Source organism: Aotus nancymaae, unplaced genomic scaffold (genome assembly GCF_030222135.1).
Source record: "Aotus nancymaae isolate 86718 unplaced genomic scaffold, 86718_ANA_hifiasm-v0.15.2.pri h1tg000020l, whole genome shotgun sequence".
Classification (NCBI taxonomy): Eukaryota; Metazoa; Chordata; class Mammalia; order Primates; family Aotidae; genus Aotus; species Aotus nancymaae.
Window position 1 is genome coordinate 41,511,212 of NW_026988432.1, and position 21,477 is coordinate 41,532,688.

General features: G+C 41.1%; 1 protein-coding gene across 1 annotated transcript in view; it reads right to left on the reverse strand.

Moving 5' to 3' along the window:
• The window catches only part of GALNT1 (polypeptide N-acetylgalactosaminyltransferase 1), a 130,625-nt gene extending 112,722 nt beyond the window's left edge, over window positions 1-17,903 (reverse strand). Inside the window, exon 1 of the mRNA XM_064379267.1 lies at window positions 17,888-17,903. The gene's annotated coding sequence lies outside the window, so the exon portion shown is untranslated. The remainder of the gene's footprint in view (window positions 1-17,887) is intronic.
• Between the last annotated feature and the right edge of the window lie 3,574 nt (window positions 17,904-21,477).

Sequence of the window (21,477 nt, forward strand, 5' to 3'; positions counted from 1 at the left end):
TGTACCCCCACACCTAAAAGTTGGAAAGAAAAAAATAGAGAAAAATCCTCTTATTTCTTTACATTATAATTCTGCATTATTACATCAATTGAGATGTCTTTAGCTGTATGACAACAGAAATTCCACTTCAAACTGCTTAAACATGAGGAAACTTACTAGCTCACATAACTATTAGTTCTGGGGGAGGATGAAGTTCAGAGTTGGCTTACTTGTAGAGGGATGGCGCTCCATGGTCCACCAGGGTCACTTAGGGTCCACCAATAATTGCCACACGGTGGGGAAGAGAGGTCATGATTGGAAGATAACTATATGCCACTATGTGGACAGCCAGGGATTCCTAATCTACAGTCCACAAGTGTTGGGAAGGTAAGGAATGCCTCATTAATACTTTCAAAACAAATTAACGTGTGTGTGTCATAGACACATGATGCTACCATTTAAAAATAGGTACAGAGGAAGTGATGTTACCAAAATTGCAGCAAATATTCAGTCCCAAGAATATCACCAGCAATATCCCACAACTTGAATTTGAGGCTAGGAAGGTCTCCAGGGTCACAGAGTAGTAGAAAAACTCCAGACAGACAGTAAGAGAAACAGACTTCTCTGTCCATGAAACCCCTCCCACAATCTGCTAGGCACTGCACATGGAAAATTCCTCCCTGTCTCACAATTTCCATACTGGAAAAAGTGAGATCAAGGTGAAAGGCCAGCTTCTCCACCAGCTTGGGTTCCCTGTTCTTGCCTCAACCCACAGGAAGGTTATAAGGAGAAAAACCCTTGCACCCCCATCTGAGACAGGCAGTGCTCTGAGTATTGCAAAAGCCAAGGAAATCCTAGGCTTAAGGCACCATCTAGTGCCAAAAAGGAGACAGCGATTTACGATTAATGAAAATTATAGTCAACTGCAAAGAACCCCTAAGCAAATATACTCTAGAAAGACAAGACATACAGTGAACACTGAAATAAAAAACTAATCCTTCAATGTGAAGTCATAGACATACATCCACAAGAAACACCAAACAGGGAATTATAACCTTCCCAGAAGGACAAAGCAAGGAGCCAGAGGCCAACCCTAAGTAGACAGCAATGTGTGAGCTCTCAGATCAAGAATTCAAAATAACAACGATAAGGAAAATCAACAAGCTCCAAGGTAACACAGATAAACAATTCAGAAATTTATCAAAGAAATCTACCAAAGATTGAAATGTTTTTTAAAACATCAAACAGAAATGCTGGAACTGAGAAATACATTTGCTAAACTGAAAAATGCATTAGAGAGTCTCAACAGCAGAATGGATCAAGGAGAACAATCAGTGAGCTCAAAGACAAGATACTGGAAAATTCTGTCAGAGGAGGGGAAAGAAGAATAAAAAGGAACAAAAACACCTACAAGATATACAGAATAACTTCAAACAGAATATCTAAGAGTCATTGGTGTTCAACTGGGAGTTGAGAAAGAATGGGGGTAGAAAGCTTATTCAAAGAAATAACAGAAAACTTTCCAAACCTAGAGAAAAATATAAATATCCAGATACAAGAAGGTCAGAGATCACCAAACAATTCAACCCAAATAACACTACCCCAAGATATAATGATCAAACTCTCTAAGGTCAAGGACAAAAAGAGGATCCGAAAAGCAGCAAGAGAAAAGAAGCAAAGAAGCAAATGACATGCAAAGAAGCGCTAATTCATCTGGCAAAAGACTTCAGCAGAAGCCATGCAAGCCAAAAGGGAGTGCGACAATATATTCAAAGTGCTAAAATAAATTACCAACTGAGACAACACAGCAAAGCTTTCCTCCAGACATGAAGGGGAGATCAAGTATTTCCTAGACAAAAACTAAAGCTATTTAGCACTACTAGACCTGACTCATAACAAATGCTAAAGGGAGTTCTTCAATCTGAAAGAAAAGGATGCTGATGTGTAAAAAGGAAACATTTGAAGGTATAAAGCTCACTGGTAAAAGTATGCGGACAAATTCAGAATACTCAATACTGTAATTGCAATGTATAATCTATTCAGATCACTAGAACAATGACTAAAAGGCAAATCTATCAAAAATAGAAACTACAGCAACCTGTTAAGACATAGACAATATAGATCACACCAGATCAAATGGACCTAACTCACATTTACTGAACATGTAACGGCTGCAGAATACATATGCTTTTCGCCAGCACATGGAACATTCTCAAGGATAGACCATCTGGCAGGCCACAAAACAAGCCTCAACTAATTCAAATCAGTCAAAATTATATCCAGTATCTTTTCTGACCATGATGAAGTGAAACTAGAAATCAGTAAGGAGAATACACAACATATCAAAATCTATGGGATAAAGCAAAAGTATTTCTAAGAGGGAAATTTATAGTAACAAACATCTACATCAAAACAGATTTCAAATAAACAACCTAACAATACTCCTGAAGTAACTAGAAAAGCAAGAACAAAAAACCCAAATTAATAGGAGGAAAAAATAATAAATAACAGGAAAAGTAAATTGAGACCAAAAAATATAAAAGATCAACAAAACAAAAAGTTGTTTTTTGAAAAGATTAATAAAATGAACAAACCCTTAGGTAGAATAAGAAAAAAAAGAGAGAGGGCCTACATAAATAAAATCAAAACTGAAAAAGGAGACATTAACAAATGATACCACAGAAATACAGAGGATCATTAGAGACTATTATGAACTATATACCAAAAAGTTGGAAAACCAAGAAGAAAGGGATAAATTCTTCCAACACCTAAGACCTATCAAAATCAAAACATAAAGAAATAGAAAACCTGAACAGACCAATCACAAGTAACAAGATTAAATCTGTAATAAAAGTCTCCCATCAAAGAAAAGCCCAGGAAGGCTTCACTGCTGAATTCTATCCAACATTTAAAGATGAACTAACGCCAATTCTACTCAAACTATTCCAAAAAAGTAAAGTAAACTGAAGGAAGGAAATATTTCCAAACTCATTCTATTAGGCCAGCATTACTCGTATACCAAAAGCAGACAAGGACACAAAAAAAAGAAAACGACAGGTCAATATCCCTGATTAACATATATGCAAACATCCTCAAGAAAATGCTAGCAAACCAACTTGAACAACATATTAAAAAAAGATTCAGCATGATCAAGTGAGATTCTTCCCAGTGAGCAAGAATAGCTCAATATATGCAAATCAATAAACCTGACACATCACATAGTAGAATGTTAATGGTATAGAAGGATTATACCCCCAAAATATAAAGGCCATAAGTGACAAACCCGCAGCTAACATTGTACTGAATGGGAAAAAATTGAAAGCCTTTCACCTAAGATCTGGAACAAGATAAGGATTCACCATTTTCTCTTCAAAACAGTACTAGAAGTCCTACCCAGAGCAACTAGAAAAGAGAAAGAAATAAAGGGCATCCAAATTGGAAAGAAGGCAGTCAAATTATCCTTGTTTGCAACAACATGGCATTACATTTAGAAAACCCTACAACTCCATTGGCAAACTATTAGAACTGATCATCAAATCCAGTAAAGTTGCAGAATACACACCAACATCAACATTAATACACACCAACATCAAACAAAATGAAAAAGAAATTAAGAAAGCAATCCCATTTACAATAGCTATTAAATACAAAAAAAATTAAATCCCTAGGAATAAATTTATAAATCTACAAGGAAAACTATAAAACACTGATGAAAGAAAGAGGACATTTTAAAAATGGGAAAATATCCCATGCTCATGAATTGGAATAACTAATATTGTGAAAATGTTCATACTATTAATGTGATCTACAGATTCAGTGCATCCCTATCAAAATACCAAGGACATTCTTCACAGAAATAGAAAAGGCAATCCTAAATTGGAACCACAAAAGACCCCAAATAGCCATAGCAATCCCAAGTAAAAAAACTAAAGCTGTAGGCATCACACTACCTGACTTCAAAATACGTTAGAAAGCCATAGTAATCAAAACCTAGACATAAAATACCTTGCCACCATGGTCTCCTGACCACTGAGGCTTGGGTTCCCTCGTCCCTGCCAAACTTGCTCTTCTCTGTCTGCAGGAAGTTGCCTCCTAGTACACTTAAACAGGCTTCTAGTTTCATGTGCTCAGCTTCCAACACAGAAGTCATATTACCTTTGTAATTATGTACTCCTTAACACACAAAAAAAGTCCCTCACTTCATTGGAGCTTTCAGCCATACATACAATCTCTAACCCTAGATAAGTTCTACTCTTTACTTTCTCCACTTTAACTTCTAGGGTAGTGACATTAGAAAGTTCTGAAACATTGGCAGAGTCCCCTGTAAACCTATGCTAACTAGCCAGACGAAGCCTTAGTAGTATTCTTTACAGCTCCTCTCCTGGATACCTTCTCTCACTCTCTACCTTCCCTTGTGCACACCCTCACAGACCAGCCAACATAATCCTTGTCTCTCTACAGAGAAAGAAATCCTACCTCCTCAGACTCAAGTTCCTTCTACCTCACTTTTACCTCACATTCCCTTGTTCTTCTTAGTTTTTTCTCCTTTTAATGAATAATACTCTTTACCTGCACAGTCCTTTACAAAGTCTTGGAAGCCTTGCTCCACAAATAGCTCCTCTCCTCTTTCACCTTTGCCAACCAGAGCCACCAGCCCCTTCTCCCAAGATAACTTTCAGGCAATGTTATGCCAGAGATGAGGGTTTTGTCCCCTACTTCTGCTCCCCTGCAAAAAGATTTAAAAACTGATTTAACTGCCAAGATTTAAAAATGAGGACATTGTACTTGAAAAATCAAAATCTGTAGTACAGGCTAGGCACAGTGACTAGTGACTCACTCCTGTAATCCCAACACTTTGGGAGGCCAAAGTAGGTAGATCACTTGAGGTCAGGAGTTCAAGACTAGCCTGACCAACGTGATAAAACCCCATCTCCACTAAAAACACAAAAATTAGCCAGGCGTGATGGCGCATGCCTTGTAGTTCCAGCTACTCGGGAGGCTGAGACAGGAGAATTGTTTGAACCCGGGAGGCAGAGGTTGCAGTGAGCCAAGATCGCACCATCACACCACTGCACTCCAGCCTGGGAGATAGAGCAAGACTCCATCTTAAAAAAAAAAAAAAAAAAAAAAAAAAGAGAGAGAGAGAGAGAGAGAGACTTGTATTCTAGCTTGAGAGAGAGAGAGAGAGAGAGAGACACTTGTATTCTAGCTTCTCTAGTTTAAAAAAAATAATAATCGGCCAGGCTCGCTGGCTCATGCTTGTAATCCCAGCACTTTGGGAGGCCGAGGTGGGTGGATCACAGGTTAGAAGTTCGAGACTAGCCTGGCCAGCACAGTGAAACCCCATCTCTACTAAAAAGTACAAAAATTAGCTGGGCATGGTGGTGGGCACCTATAATCCCAGCTACTCAGGAGGCTAAGGCAGGAGAATCACTTGAACCTGGGAGGCGGAAGTTGCAGCGAGCTGAGATCGCACCACTGCACTCCAGCCTGGGCAACAGAGATAGACTCCGTCTCAAAAATAATAATAATAATCTGCCATCACTGAGTGAGCCACCCAAATAACAAAATCCTAGTAGCTGATTAGCTGCCCCCTTGCAATGGAGTGCTTGCCATCTCCAGTCACCACAGTTGACTTTCCTTGTCCCCTGTCACCCCTCAGTGACTCTCATACACCTGACTGCCCTGACTCAACATAACCTACTACCTATAAATAATATGTTCTGCTCCTTCCTATCCTAAAAACCATTTGCCTCAACTACCCCAAATGCAAGCTACAACCTCCTCCTTTCTCCTCTCTAAAACATCTCCTCAAGGAATGGTCTACATTTGCTGTCACCACTATGTCACCATGCACTCACTCCTATCCCCTGGTAATAGATTTCTGCTCTTCCCCCTCTGCTAAAACTACAGACAGCAGAGAAAGAATAAGAAATCCTTTCACCTTCCTGCCTGTTCAACAGCACTGGACATCAACAACTGTCTTCTTTATAAGGCCTCCTCTATTAGCTTTCCCAACTCTGCCCTCGCTAATCCTTCTAGTGAGGAAACCACGTAAACCTCCCTACAGTTCAACACCTGAAAACACCGCTGCATGCCACACGGATTTCTTCAGTGCTTCCTCCTCACAGGCCCCAGATATGCAGCACACTCCTTCTCCCGTGGAACCCTACCCACAGCCTTCCATGTCTTGGAGCTCCTCTCAAGGAAAAAAAACAATAGGAAAACGACCTCAGTATGAAGACAAGTACATTGATTTATTCACCATTTACTGATCGCTTTTCAGGTGGTAGGCAGACCAGTAAGAGAAGGTCCCTACCCTTACCTAAGAGATTCATAGTCTAAAAGGGACAGGAATAAACAGAGAGTGGTAACATGATACATACAATGATAAAGGAAAACAGAGATACTATGGTGAAGGCCAGAGGAGCTTGCTTGAGATAAACACTAGAGCCTGATCCCCAGCCTCAGACATATTCACTACTGCCATTTAGTCTAGGCCTCCTGCAAGAGCCTCCCAACTGATCTCCATGCCTCCCCTTTACCCATCCCACCCAAATCCATTCTCCACACTGTAGCAGGGGTGATCTGCTTAAAATCAGAAGCAGAGTTCTCCCTACTCAAAACCTTTCAAAGCACTGAGAATGAGGTCTTGCATCAGCTATCCCATGCTAATTTTTCTACCTTCACCTCACCCCCCATCCCTTGCACCAATGGCTCTTCAGCCACACTGAAATTTCAGTTCCTTAAACTGAATGAGTTATCTTTGCTACACAGTCTCTGTGCATACCAGTCTTTTCTACCAGAATCGTCTTGCCCACACTTTTTGTATTATTAAAATCTTTTTGACCTCTGTGTCTCAGCTGAAATGTCGTTTCTCCCATTGTTTACTTAATTGTCTCTATTTTTATCTTCCTCATTAAATTGTCTGATCAACAAAGACAGGATCCATGTCTGTTTAGTCCTCATTGCAGTCACGGTGACTGGCACAAGCAGAGATACTCAGTACATATTTGCCCAATGAGGATGTAAAAGTCACATTCCTCCTCTGAACCCATAACTGTAAGCATCCCCTCAGGTTTATTCCTCAGCCCATTCTACCACTCCCTGTTTTCATCATTTCAATGCTGATGACGCTCATCTGTACCTCCAGACCTGACCTCTCCCAACAAGATGCAGTCCTTCAACTATGATGGCTGCAGGACAGTTCCACCTGGAATCCTTCTCTGACACCTGCAACTGGACATGTTCCAAGACACACAGATTATTCTCAAACTGCTTTTTTTCCATTGCTGTTAATGGTGACATCCCTTACAAATCAAGTGACTGACTTATTTTTCCTTCACCCACTGACGAGACCATCTGATTCCATTTCTAAAAATGCACCTGTATGTTCCAGCATACAAAGTCATGTGAGCTAGTGCACTAGACTCATTTCCTACCTGTAGTCTTTTGAAATAACACTCACTCACCTACATGTATGTTAAAGCTTAATTCTGATTGTGTCAATCAATGCCCTCATCAAAATCCTTCAACAGCTCCCTCCTGCATTCCAAAGAACATCCATAATCTTCTTGTTGGTATTCAAAGCCCCTCTCAATCTTGCCCAAAATATCCAAACAAGGTAGTCTAGTTAGGTGGTTAAGACCAAAATCTCTGGAGCCAGACTGCCAAATTAAATGCACAAACATGGGGACAGGTTTACCTGCCCAGCTTTACTACTTATCTTCTCAGTGCCGTTTACTTTTGTTAGAAAGAGCAAATGAATTAATATAAGTAAAGCACTTAGAATTGTGGTTGGTATGTGGCCAGAGGTATTTTAAATTGTGATTTATTTGTGTTTTGCTTCCTCATCTCCAATTATCAATAGCCTACATTCACGTCTGTCTGAACCAACTTACTATTACCCTAGTATTCATCAGACTTTCCCTTCTGAGGCAGGACCACAGCGTAAGGACCAGCTGATAAGCTGCCAGTGTTGCATCCCCTCCTCAAAGCATTTCCAGTGAAAAGTTTCTGCCACAAAGGTTCTTTCTCTCCAGGAGTATGTATACATCTCATGCACTGAAATGCCCCAGAGGTTGCTCATCAAAGGATTTCCAGCCCTCTTCAAAGACTCTCAGTCTAAATTAACCACCTTTTTCTTCCCTCTACTTTCTCATTCCCCTCACAGGTTTCAGATCAGAGACCATGTTACTGTAATTTTCTATACCCAGTGGCACAGCTGTTTTAGTCATCTTCTGCCCCCAGTCTAAGTAAAAGTTGAAACTCTCATGGCTACTCTCCCTATATCAGTCCTATTACTTCAGATAGTGTTCCCTTTGCATGGAAACACTTAAATTAAAATGAATTCTACAGTCCTAATATGAACAGAATATGGGTTTCAATCTCCAAAGCACCAGGCCTCTCACTATGACAGTGCTGCCTTCCTACCTTTTTTATAGTTGCTGCCACGCATGGGGACCTGTAAATGTTAGTCAAGTGTTTACTGCTAACTCACTAATTCCCAGGAATGGAAAATGAGAGTTTCAATACTCCCAGAAAATTTCTCCCACTCTTTAACCTGAAAGAAAACAATAAATTATAAAACATAATGTGTAGTTTCCAAAGGAAAATCCAATAACTTAATGTGTGTCTCTACCACACAATGCAAATTTTACTCCTTTCTACAAATGAACTGATACTTTAAAATATATTCTTTTTTCAATGAGAAAGAAGTTATAACTTCCGAAGACATAAATATCTAGCAAGAATCATGACGCTTAAACCTAAAGAACTGTCTTCAAACACTTCCTGGTTCCCATAGAACTTTGTCCTATACTCAAGGATGTCAATCAAAAGATAACATACTGGAAGCCAATACTTAACATCTTTACAGAGCCAAAACAAGTCATATGTTCTCTAACATTAGAAGTCATAAATTACAATGAAGGATTTAAAAGAGTCTTATAACAATTTCTAAGAATTTATTTTATAATTTGTAAAAATTTGCAAGAATTCTAAACACTGAAGAACAAATGGATCACCTGAAATCACAGATGTACTCTTAACTCTCATTACTGCTGCTACTTCTGCCCTCAAAACAATATCAAACATCCCTTCACATTAAGGACTAAAATGGGCTTCACATTGAAGGTGTCCCTACAAAAATCCATGGAAAACAACAGAGAAGTTCAAACTGAATGGCTAATCACTGGTTTATCATTTTAAAAAGAATTGAGCAGTAACATTCCAGGCAGTGCTAGCCAAAGTCTAGTCCCTAGAAGGTAAACTGGCATCCACCTAGTCCATGAGAAGGTTAAGGAGAGAGGGTGAGGAGTAAGCATTTAGAAACTTTGGTAACAGTATAACAGAGAAATGTTACATCTACTGAATCCAATAATTTTTGAAATGGAAATTATATATTGCCATTTTTAATTTCATTTTTCTTGCAATTCATATTTTACATATATTAGGAAAACATCAGCCCATGAAAAGAAGTAATGTTAAAAACTGATCCTTCAGGGATATTCGATTCCAGAAAGACGAAGCAGATGTATTTTCCCTATTCCTCCCACTAAGTACATCTGAAAACTGAACATTACATATAAAACAAACATTAGAAGATTCTTAACTGTGGAGAGGAGGAGGCAGACTAGCTAGGGACCTCAGGCTGCAAGGAACAATAATATGGTGAGTTCCCTGAGACTTATTTTTGACACACATATCCCAGATTTCTGGAGTTGAAAACGGCAGCAACCTGAAACCTGGAAACATTAACAGGAGCAGAGAGGGCAAAATAAAAAGCCAAAAGACCAAGAAAGGGACATCCTACCGAGACAGAGAGAGAACTGTGGCCCTACCCCGACCCGGACCAACAAAGATCAGCTGAGTACCCTAGACTTCGCATACTCACTGGGTTATAATAAGGCACCCACCTCCCACACACCAAGGTGGTGTTGAGAAGGCAAAGTAAGGAGCCCAAGCTTTCATTTACATCAGCTGGTAACAAGGCACGCTTCCACACACCCTCTCTCTGGACATCCTGAATCTCTACTTCCACCTGGTGGAAAAAAGATACTGTACCTCTTGGGTCAAGAAAGGCCAAGAGGGGAGTCTGTACTTCCAATTTCTCCTGGTGATCACTGGACAGTGCCACATGCCCTCCCCTGCCAACTTTCCCCTGCCAGAGTGGTATCAAAACAAAGCCAGCTAAAACAGAAGGCTTAAATAAGATCCAGAATCTCATGGCATAATTTAAAAACATTCAGGTTTTAATTTAAAAAATCACTCATCATACTAAGAACCAGGATGAATTCAAACTGAATGAAAAGGACATCAGGAGACAGCAACACCAAGATGAGAAATGTTAGAACTCTGACAACAATTTTAAAGCAGCTGTGATAGACATGCTTCAATAATTACAAGCATGCTTGAAACAAATTAAGAATAAATAAATATGGCTGGGCGCAGTGGCTCACACGTGTAATCCCAGCACTTTGGGAGACAAAGGCAGGTGGATCACCTGAGGTCAGGAGTTCGAGACCAGCCTGGCCAACATGGTGAAACCCTGTCTCTAATAAAAATACAAAATTAGCTGGGTGTGGTGGCACATGCCTGTAATCCCAGCTACTCAGGAGGCTGAGGCAGAAGAATCACTTGAACCCAGGAGGCAGAGATTGTGGTGAGCCAAGATCGCTCCATTGCACACCAGCCTGGGCAACAAAAGCAAAAAAAAAAAAAAAAAAAAAACAAATAAACAGTCTCAACAAAGAGATGAAGGAAAACCTAAAGCAAATTTTAGATCTGAAAAATACCAAAATAAAAAGCTTAGACTTAGCAGCAGAACAAGAGGGAAAGACACAGGGAAGTCACTGGAAGACAGAGCTCAATATGAATAAGAGAGAACTGGACTAAAGAAAAATTGACAAAGCCTCAAAAACCTGTGGAATCATAACAAAAGATCAGACATTACAGTCATTAGAGTCTTGAAAGAAGAGGAGAAAGAGAGCAGGCTGAAAAAATATTCAAAAAAATGGTGAAAACTTTCTAAATTGGGCAAGTGACAAAAACTTAACAGAATCAGGAATCTGAGTGAACCCCAAGTAGTATAAACCCAAAGAAATCCATACCAAAATGTATCATAGTGAAACTTTCAAAAACTAAAGATGAAGAAAAAAATCCTGAGAACAGTGAGAGAAAAATGATTTCTTTCTATAGAGAAAAAATGATTAGAATGACAGTGGATTTCTTCTCAGAAAACATGGAAGCCAGAAAAAAGTAGTATAACTTTTTCAAGCACTGAAAGAACTATCAATACAGAATCCCATACCCAGAGAAAATAACTGGCCTTCTCTCTCCACAGTTAATAGAAATGTCTAGACAAAAACAAGCAAAGACATAGAATTCAACAGCACCATCAACCAATAGGATGTAACTGGCACTTTTAAAACATACACCAAATAGGAGCAGAAAACATATTTCATTCAGGGGCCCACAGACAGACCATGTTCTGGGCCATAAAACAAACCCCAATAAATTTAAAAGAACTGAAATCACAGAGTGTGCTCTCCAACCAAAATGGAAGAAAACTAGAAACTAAAAACAGAGGATGACAGGAAAATTTCCTAATACTTGGAGTCTTAACAGCCTGCTTCAACATAATCCATGGGTCAAAGTGGAAGTCACAAGATAAATAAAAATAGACATTTAATTGAATGAAAATAAAAACAAGTAAAAGTTTGTGGAACACAAAGAAAACAGTGCTGATAGGGAAACATTGCTAAATGCCCCCATGAATCTAAGTGCAAAATTCCATAACAAAATATTAGTAAATAGAATTCAGCAATATATGCACAAAAAGTGTTATAATGTGACCAAGTTTCACACCATGGATGTAAGGCTGGCTCAATATTTAAAAATCAATCAATACAATGCACCATATCAACAGGCTAAAGAAGAAAAAATCACATGATCAGATCAACAAAAAACACAAAAAAATTCAATGCTCACTTACGATAAAAACTCTCAGAAAGACAGGAACAGAGAGGAACTTCCCTAACTTTATAAACAGCATCCATGAAAATCCTATAGTTAACGTTATACTTAATAAAAACTGAATGAATGCTTCCCCCTAAGATCAGAAAGACTGTCCTTTCTCACCATTTTTATTCATCACAGTGCTGATATTTCAGCCAGTGCAATAAGGCAAGAAAAGGCAAGAAAAAGTATGCAGATTACAAAGGAAAAAAATAAAACTGTCCCTTTTTGCAGGTAACATGGTAGTCTGCATAAAAAAATCCCAAGGAATCTCCAAAACAACTCCTAGAACTAATAAGTAGACTCAGCATGATTGTAGAATACAAAATCAACATATGAAAGTTAATTATATTTCTACATACTAGCAATGAATACATGGACACCAAAATTAAAAATACATTTACAACTGCTAAAATATAAAAAGAAATATTTACATACAAATATAACAAAACAAATCCAATAAAATCTAACAAAACATATGTACAGGACTTGCATGATACAACTACATAATGCTGATGAAAGAAATCAAGGATCTAAATAAACGGAGAAACAACCTGGAGTTCACAGATTGAAAAATGCAACATACATAGTAAAGACATCAAATTTCCCCATACTGATACAGGTCTACTGCAATTTCTGTCAAAAGCCCAGAAAGATTTTTTTTTGCAGATATAAACAAGATTATTCTACAATTTATATGGAAAAGCAAAGGAACTAGAACAGCTAAAATAACTGGGGAAAAAAAAGTGTAGGAGGAATCAGTCTACCCCATGGCAAGATTTTCATAGCGCTACAGTAACCAAAACTGTGTGATGTTGGCAGAGGGACAGAGACATAGATTAATGGAACAGGATTAGAGAACCCAGAAACAGACTCTTACAAATATGCCCAACTGATTTTTTTTCTTTTAGAGACAGGGTCTCACTCTGTCACCCAGGATGGCATGCAGTGGCACAATCACAGCTCATTACAACCTCAAACTCCTGGGTTCAAGTGATCCTCCCACCTCAGCCTCCCAGTAGCTGACACTACAGGCCTATGCCCACCACTCCCAGCTCCAAATGCTTTTTGACAAAAATACAAAGGCAATTCAATGCCTGTTCAAGGAATGATGCTGAAGTAACTGGACATCCACAGACACACACATAAACACACACAGAATTTTGACCTAAATCTCAGCTTCATCAAATGGATCATATAAAATCACAAAACTATTAGGGAAAAAAAGCACAAGAGAAAAATCTTCAGGATCTAGGGCTAGGCAAAGAGTTTCTAAAACTGACACCAAAAAGAATGATCCATAAAAGAATAAATTGAGAAACTGGACCTTAACAAATTAAAAACTTTTGCTCTGCAAAAGACCTATTAAGAGGATGAAAAGACAAGCTACAGATAAACCATATATCTAGCAAAGGACCAGTATTTAGAATATACAAAGAATAAAGAACTCCCAAAATTTAATAGTAAAAAGGACAAACAATCCAATTAGAAAATGAACAGAAAATAGTTCCCTGAAGAAAATATACAGATGACAAATAAGCACATGAAAAGTGTTCAACATCATTAGCCTTTAGAGAAATGCATGTTAAAACCACAATGAGACATCCCTACACACCTATCAGAATGGCTAAAATAATAGTGACAGGCCAGGCACGGTGGCTCATGCCTGTAATCCAAGCACTTTCGGATGTTCCAGCCATGCTAGAACATTTTACAAAACAGTTCACCAGTTTTTTTTAAAAAACTAAACATGCAACTACCACACACCCCAGTAACTGTACTCCTGGGCGTATATCCCATAGAAATAAAGACTCTGTTCACACAAAAACCTATACACAAAAGCTTACAGCAGCTTTATTTGCAATACCCCAAAACTAGAAACAACCAGATGTTCAACAGGTAAATGGTTCAACGATCCATAAAAGTATACTCATACTATGGAACACTACTTAGCAATGAAAAGAGAGTCACTACTGATACATGCAACAAACTGGATGAATCTCCAGACAATTATGCTGAGTGAATAAAGTCAATTCCAAAAGACACTTATTATTCAATTTACAAAACATTCTTAACATGGCAAAATTATAGAAATGAACAAATTAGTAACTGTCAGGGTTTAAGGAGGGGATGGAAGCAAAAGGGTAGTAGGTGTGGCTACAAAAGAACATAAGGAAATCTTGTGGCCATGGAAATTTTCTGTATCTTGACTGTCTCAGTGTCACTATCATGGGTCTGAAAATTGCACTATAGCTTTACAAGATGATACCATTGGGAGCAATCGGGTAAATAAGGACTAAATGAGGACACGCAGATATAAATATAAACTATCATCCCTACCCTCAAACACCATACACTCAAGAGGCATAAATCAACAGTGAATAACTTCATCAAGGAGAAAGGCCTTGAGTAAATCTACGAAAAACAGGCAGCACTTCCACAAGTGGAGGTGGAGAAGGGGACGTCTTGGGAAGGAGAATAAATCACACCAAAAGGTACACAGCCAGAAATAAGCAAAGTGCATATGAAGAAAGAGGCATGTTTACGGAATTGTGAAATAACAGAAAAAATGGGATAAGAAGTATGGGGATAATTCTGAAGGGTACCCAAAAGCCAGGTGCAGGAGTATAAATGTTACATATCCAGAGAAGCCCTCCTCCCCAAGTCGCCAACCTGAAGTTCCCCCTACCTACAATCTCTCCAGCATCCTTTACTTTTTCTGTATAGCACTCATCACAAATTGTATTTATGTACTTATTTGCATGGTTTTTTGTTTCATGCTGTCCATTCCCCAGTTATTTTGAGACTACAGCACTGGGTATGGCACACATAATTACTTAATACAGGGTCTCCAACCCCCAGGCCATAAACCAGTACCAGTCTGTGGCCTGTTAAGAACCTGGCCACACAGCAGGAGGTGAGCAATGGGTGAGCAAGCATTACTGCCTGAGCTCCACCTCCTTCCTGTCAGATAAGCAGTGGCATTAAATTCTCATAGTGCAAACCATATTGTGACCTGCACATGTGAGGGATCTATGTTGCACAAGCCTTATGAGAATCTAACGCCTGATGATCTGAGATGAAACAGTTTCATCTTGAAACCATTCCCTGGCCCCCAACCTGGGCCGTGGAAAAATTGTCTTCCATGAAACTGGTCCCTGATGCCAAAGAGACTGGGGACTGCTAACTCAAATATTAATTGAATAAATGAATGAACAGTAAGTATTCACTCCTAATTCTCTTCTACGAAGCTGATGCACTCCTCTTCCTTATCTGTCACTTCCTTTGCCTTGGTCCCTCTTTGCCTAACTGCCTCTTCTAACTGATCTTTTTAATGGATCTTCCCTCTTTCCTTCCTCCTCTACCTCAGCCTAGCTCTTAACCCATCAGAAAAATAAAACTCGGTACATAACTGCAATGGTATAACTCTCTTCTGAATCTCAACCAATTAGGAACTGTATCCAAGAAATGTGTTACTGAAAACAAAGCACCAAAGTTGTACGTTACATTAGCAGGATAGAGGTATTACATAAATAAATAAGTAAAAGCAAAAACGGTCAACCTGGCTGTGACCTTTCCTGAGTATGGAAAGCTGTCCATCAAGGAAAGCCAGGACAGTATCAAAACTAACAAAGTTATGCAAAACCAGACAAGACCGAGAAACTATCACAAACCAAATTATTAAAGAAACATGACATCTAAATACAATGTAGTACACTGGACTGGATCCTGGAACAGAAAGAAGATATTAATGGAAAAACTGGTGAAATCCAAATAATGTCTGGAATTTAACTAAAAAAATAAACTATATGAAACACTACTGTATTATTAAGATTCAAAATTATTAGAGTTATTTTATATTATTAAAAAGAGGGATAGGGCATGTAAGTGAGCCAGGAGCAAAACTCAGAGTAGCTGGAGCGTCCCACTGAGAAGTTACTTACAGATATATCTTCATTTTGACTCTGGTCCCATGCTCTCACCTGATGCCATAAGAATTACCTTGCCTGTAACTGCTTGGGATTAACAACCAGTTTTGTTGTTGTTGTTGGGTTTTCAGTTTTTTTGAGACAGGGTCTCACTCTGTCACTCTGGAATAGGTAGGACTACAGACCCATGACACCACACCCAGCTAATGACCACGCTTAACTCTCCTAGCACACTCATTCGTTTACTCAACAAGCATTTACCAAGTACTGCTTACCAGGCACTGTAAAGTCTCCAGGGATACATGGCTGGAAAAGGAAGCCACAATCTCTGCTCTCATAAAGCTTAAACTCTATTGAGAAAGCCAGGCATTTAACAAGTATTTGCATAAATGGTGAGTGCTCCCAAGAGTTTTGTAGTCTGCTGCTTAAGTGGCACCAAACAAACCAGCAGAGCAGTCATTAAACCCAGTTATCACCAGCAAGCTGAATAAAGGCTTCTCAGGTTTCAAAGTGCACACAAATAACCTGAAATCTTGGGAAAGAAGATACTGATTCAGTTCATGTGGAGTGGGGCTTCACATTCTGCATTACCGAGTGTGAGGTGACAGGGATGCTGCTGATACACCATCCACACTTGGAATAGCAGGGCCCTAGAGTATCATGGAAACATCCTCACAGGATCATGTAAAATGCAAACTCCATTAGGGCAGGGACATTTTGTCTCCCTTATTTGTCATATAGCCAGAACTTAAAACTGTGCCTCACAGACAGATCACATTCAGTAAATATTTACTTACACAATAAATGGATGTATGATTTAGACCAGGGCTGTTCAACTGTAGCAGAGAACCACATTTAGCTATGGAACACTTGAAATGTGGCTAGTGTGACTGAGGAGTTGAATTTTTAAATTTTAATTTTAATAGCCACATGTGGATAGTAGTTACCACGCTGTACAGTCCAGGTCCGGACACAGATGTGATGTAAAGAGGACTGTACTAACAAGGTCTAGGTTTGAATTCCAACTCTGCTGCTCAGCTTGTGACTTGAAAAGTTGCAACTTCTTAGGGCCTTCACTTCTTCATCTGTGAAATGAAAGACTTCCTACCTCTCAGGGTTCTTGACACGAATTATTGTAAAGCAATGTATTAAACATAAGATATGATCAAAGTGACATTCTCTGCCCTTCAGAAACAGTTCACAGAGACTACTTTGCCTACTGCTCACACTTGACCAAAAAAAAATGCCAAGTGAGTTTGGTTGACTGGTGGTTAGCTCAGTGGCTTCGAGAACGAGGACAAGGTCATAAATCTAGGGGGTAAGGGAACCTCGTCTAGCAAGGTTGACCAGATAAGAGAAGCAATGACAATGCAAATCATCCCAATTCCTGGTAAACGTTTAAATGGGCACGGTATTGATTATGGGTGAGTAAATGACATCTCATTCATTCATTCTTCTAGGAAAAGCTGCCACATTACCTAAAGCCCGCTACTTCCCAACCGCAAACATTTGTTAATTCAGGGCCGGGTCCTCCTTGGGGGCTGCGGGCGGGGAAGCCCCCTCCCCCGCTGCCGGTGTGTCTTCCCCTCCCCCGTCGCGCAGCGAGGGTCAGGCTGGCACCGCGGTTCCAAGTACCACACGGCCGAACCCAGAAGCCATATTTAGCTTTATTTTTGTCAATAAAACAAACTTCCGTCTTCTAAAGAAAAACGGTTCTAACTCAATGTCAAACTAGGACGGAAACTCGCTGTTCGCCGCAGCTGCCAACCAGAGACGCCGCATGTCCAACGGCCCCAGGGTCCCAGACCCGAACCCGCGCCGAGCGCGCCCGCGCCCCGGCCCCAGGCAGCGCCGGCCACAAAGGGACGGGGGACGCGGCCACGGTGGGGCCTCCTCCTCCACCTCCGACCCGCGCGAGCGGCAGCGGCTCCGGGACGGCCCGGCCGCGGGCGGACACTCACCTCGCTCTGCGCGCGGCGGCGGCGGCAGACGCTCCTCGGGGCCGGCCCGGGCGGTCGCGGCGCGGTCCCGCGGGCCGCAGCGCGGGCGCTACTCTCGGGCCGCCGTCCGCCGCGCCGCCTCCTCGGCCACTGCCGGCGGCCTCCCCGGCGGGCGGGCGGGTCCGGCCCGGGCCCCGCCTCCGCCGCGCTCGCCCCCGCCTCCGCGCCCGGCCTCACGGGCTCGGCGCGCTACTCCGGGCCGCCCCGCATACCGCCGCCGCCGCCGCCGCTCGCTCGGAGCTGCTCCGCGCGGCAGGCCCGGGCCGCAGGGCCGCCGCGCAGGCTGCTCGGGCGGGGTCTTCCCTGCGCTGCGTGCTCGGCGGCGGCGGCCCGTGCGGCTGCGCGGGGGAGGCGGGGGCGCCGGCGCTCACCCGGATGCGCGCCCCGTCCGCCACGGCGAGCCCACCGCGGGGCCGCTGCGCTCCCCGCGCGCGGCGCCACTTCCCGGCGAACCTCCCAGGCCCGGGCCCCACTCCCAGGGCTACCGGCAGGGCCAGGCCAGGCCGAGAGGTGTCCCCGACCCTGAGTCGGGACAAAGAGGCTGCCGCAGCAAGTAAAAGACAACTCGGGCCGTCGCGCGTCAGGCGGATCACGGGGTGGGAGAAGATGAGGAGCCCTCACCACGGAGCGGCCCTCGGGCCGAGCGCAGGGCCACCCTAACCCGGTGGGGCTGCCCGAGGCGGCCGCAAGCGCGGGAGTTGGAGCGCTTTCAGCCGCGCCGAGCCCGCGCCTGGCGACCGCGATGCAGGAGGCCCGAGACCGAGGGAGGATGGCAAGAGCGGAGCCCCGCGACCCGCGCCGCCGGGGCAGGCACACGGGTCTCGGGGGGCAGCAACTCCCGGGCCCTTGCAGAACCGGGACTGTTTCGGGAAGTGGCTCCCGCCCAGTGCGGGGACAGGGGCCCTTCCTCTGTGCCTCCTTGGGAAACACCGCTTGATAAAATTCCAATACCCAGCTCTACCCTGCCCTGAAGATAGAAGACAAAACTCTAGTCTGTCACTCACGCGAGGCATAACCAACCGTTCTTTTAATAAGTTAATTTTCTACTTAAATCATTGAGAGGTTTGTGTCTTATTGCTTGCCAACCAAGAGCTGCAATAAGAGATTACTTTATAATGTTTAAGTGGTCCCACTTTTAAACTTTTAAATTTATATTGCATCTGTTCACATAACCAAAAGGCTGTCAGAAAAAAAAAAAAAAAAAAAAAAAAGGCAACCCTCTTCACTGAAAATTATCTCTGGAATTTTACTATCCTGTTTTGTACGTATCTGCATCTTCCAAGTATTCTAAAATAAAAGTTAAAAGTTACTATTTTAAAAGTACTTATATAATACCTTGAAACAAAGTCAATCATGACTAGCCTGTTACTGTTGCACAAGGAAACTCCACTTTAGAATAAAGTTTTCATTGTTAAAAAATACTCTACCTTGGGAGAAAAGATTTGCAAATCATTTATCTGATGAAGGACTCATAGCCAGAATGTATGAAGAACTCTTACAACTCAGTAATAAGACTAATAATCCAATTTTAAATGGGCAAAACAGCTGAATAGACATTTTACCAAAGATGGTATTTACATGATCAACAATTACATAAAAAGGTGTTCAACATCATTTGTTAATAGAGAAATGCAAATTAGAAGGAGAATGAGAAAGTTCTTGACACCCACTATAATGGCTATAGTAAAAAAGACAGACAATAACAAGTGTTGGTGAAGAAATGGAGATATTAGAACCCTCAGACGTTGCCTATGGAAATGTAAAATGGTGCAGCCACTTCGGAAAACAGTTTTCCAGGTTTTTAAAAAAGTTATGCATAAAAGTATTATATGACCCAACAATTCCACTCCTAGGTGTATGCCCAAGAGAACTGAAAATACATTCCTACAACAACTTGTACATAAAAATTAGTAACAGTGTTATTCATGGTAGCCAAAAAATAGAAACAATCCACATGTCCAGAAACTGCTGTGTGGATAGATAAAATGCAGTATATGCCATACAGTGGACTACTATTCAATAAAAGTGATGAAGTATTCATAGAAGATACAACATGGAGGAACCGCAAAACAATAAGCTAAGTGAAAGAAGCCAGATGCGAAAGAGCCTGTATTGTAGGATCCATATAGAGTCATGCCCTGAATAACGTCACTCCTGTCAATGATGGGTTACCTGTACAATGGTGGTTCCATAAGATTATATGCAGCTGAAAAGTTCCTATCGCCAAGTGATGTTGTAGCCTTCAAAATGTCGTAGTGCAATGCATTACCTTTTCTATGTTTAGATACACAAATACCATTGTGTTAAAATTGCCTACAGTATTCAGTACAATCCCGTGCTGTGCAGGTCTGTAGCCTAGGAGCAATAGGCTATACCATGTACCCTAGGTGTGTAGTAGGCTGTGCCATCTAGGTTTGTGAGTATACTCTATGATAGTCCCACAATGACAGAATTGCCTAACAATGCAGTTCCCAAAACATACCCCTGTCACATGACTACGTACAATATCTAGAAAAGGCAAATCCATACAGATAATCAGTAGTTGTCTAGAGCTGGGAGTAGGCAGGGGGAATGACTGCAAAGGGGCACAAAAGATCTCTTTGCAGTGATATAAATGTTCTAAAATTGGATTGTGGTAATGATTATACAACTGTAGATTTACTAAAACTACCTGAACTGTGCACTTGAAATGTGAATTTTATGGAATGTACCATTACCTCAATAAAGCAAATTTTAAAAATAGATATCTGTATACCATTAAGTAGCCCAGGGAAATAGTACCTTTTTTTTTTAACAGAGGACAAGATATATGGCTCCAAAGTAGTACCTTTTTAATCTGCTTGCAACAAGTTCTTTGCAAGAAAACTTCCTGTAAAACAAATGAAACAGCACACAATTCTACCGTGTAATAAAATGCACTTTTCACAACTGTTTTTATAACCAAGCACATTTACCCTTCAACAGTCCAAGTCTACTCCTATTTATTCAAAAATCTACCCACTAACAGAACACCCACTAACAGAACAGAAAATGGGATGGAAAGGGTAACATATTTGAGAGCAGGAAGAAACTAGATGCTTTACAATGAAGTGAAGATTTGCCAAGAAGGAATAGTTGAAAGGGCATAGATCAGGGAATCCAGAGTAAGGACACTTTCTTTCCCAATGTTAATCTTGTTTTTCTTTGGCTCTGCCCCAGGACCCATTGGTTGCCTCCGGTAAGGCACATGGTATGCCTGTTATGCCTGTGGGGTAGAGGACATTGCCTTGGGTTGGATAATGGTAGGATACAATGTTTGTTTCATGATTTTATGGATTTTTAAGGATTTTTCATGATTTCTATGATCTTACCATAAAAGAAATTAACCCCTAGAAGATTAATTAGTAGAGACACATTGAAATTGAACATTCCTACCTGAAGCAGCCTATCTGCCTTGACATTCCCTCACCACAGCCCCCAACTCCAGGAAGCACCCCAGGGGAGCTGCTTTTTGGAGTGGACTTACTAATTCAGGGCATTATTTCTATCAGGCCCTCTTTAAAATGGTTATT